Here is a 1463-nt window from a genome sequence, read left to right as displayed (position 1 = left end):
GCGCGTCTGGAGCTTGTGCTCCGCAACAAGAGAGGCCATGACAGTGAGAGGCCCGCGCACCGCAATGAAGAGTGGCCCCCGCTCGCTGCAGCTAGAGAAAGCCCTCACACAGAAACAAAGACCCAACACAGCCAAAAATAAATAAATAAAGTTAAAAGTCCAGTTCCTTCCTAACTCTACTAAAAAAAAAATAGGAGAAAAATTTATAAATATGTGGAAATTAAATGATATACACCTGTACAACCAACCAATAGGTCAAAGAAGAAATCAAGAGGGAAATAAAAAACTATCTTGAGACAAACACAACATACCAAAACTTATGGGATTCATCAAAAACAATCCTAAGAGGAAAGTTGAGAGTGATAAACACCTACATTAAGAAAAAAGAAAGATCTCAAATAAACAATCTAACTTTACACCTCAGGGAATCAGAAAAAAGAAGGAAAAATAAGTCTAAAGTTAGCAGATGTAAGGAAATAAAGATTAGAGATAAATTTCAAAGACACTAGAAAGACAATTAAAAAGATCAACAAAACTAATAGTTGGGGTTTTTTAAAAAGATAAAACTGACAAATCTTTAGCTAGACTAACAAAGAAAATAAGGGAGGAGACATTGCAACTGATACTACAGAAATACAAAGCATCATAAGAGACTGCTATGAACAACTATATGCCAACAAATTGTATATAACCTATAAGAAGTGGATAAAATCCTAGAAACATGCAACCTATCAAGACTGAATCATAAAGAAATAGAAAATCTAAATGGACTAATTTCAAGTAAGGTAGTTGAAGCAGTAACCAAAGACCTACCAACAAAGAAAAGCCCAAGACCAGAAGCCTTCATGGGTGAATTCTACCAAACATTTAAAGAAGAACTAGCTACCACTCCTTCTGTCATGGAAGGATGGTGTGTGAAAAATGTAAAAAGAAACTTGGTACTGTTATCACTCTAGATACATGGAAAGATGGTGCAAGGAATATCATAGGAACTGGTGGAAGAGAGCTGGACAAAAATAAAGCTTTGACCTAAAAAAAAAAAGCAAGACTTGATCCACATGGAAAGAATAGGTCCTCCACTTGCAGAATTTGTAAAAGTTCTGTGCACCAACTGGGTTCTCATTATTGCCAGTGCTGTGTCTACAAAAAGGGCTTCTGCACTGTGTGGGGAAAAAAATTTGGATACCAAAAACTACAAGCAAACGTCTGTCTAGATGTATTGAGGTTTCTGGCTTTCCATATGATTTACCTTTTGCTTTGAATTTTCAAGGCATAACATAGATGTTCAGGTTACAAAATATGTCTTAAAACAATTAGGTTTAAATCAGGGAAGTTGATTGGTATTCATTTTTCTGTTTTCAAGCAGTTCTGAACTGCAACAGTGTAACTAGTTTTCTGTCTTAAGTTGCTTTTTTCCCTTACAAACATCTTATTGAACTGGAATAAGTGGCAAATGTAATGAA

The 1463-nt window shown here is 35.4% G+C and overlaps 1 pseudogene; it reads left to right on the top strand.

Annotated features, from left to right (window-relative positions):
- The first annotated feature begins 907 nt into the window (after window positions 1-907).
- Window positions 908-1214, top strand: LOC103076718 (cysteine-rich PDZ-binding protein pseudogene; annotated as a pseudogene).
- Window positions 1215-1463: the final 249 nt, after the last annotated feature.

This window comes from Lipotes vexillifer, unplaced genomic scaffold (assembly GCF_000442215.2).
Source record: "Lipotes vexillifer unplaced genomic scaffold, Lipotes_vexillifer_v1.1 C27005977, whole genome shotgun sequence".
Lineage (NCBI taxonomy): Eukaryota > Metazoa > Chordata > Mammalia > Artiodactyla > Lipotidae > Lipotes > Lipotes vexillifer.
This window is presented reverse-complemented; position numbering and strand designations above follow the sequence as displayed.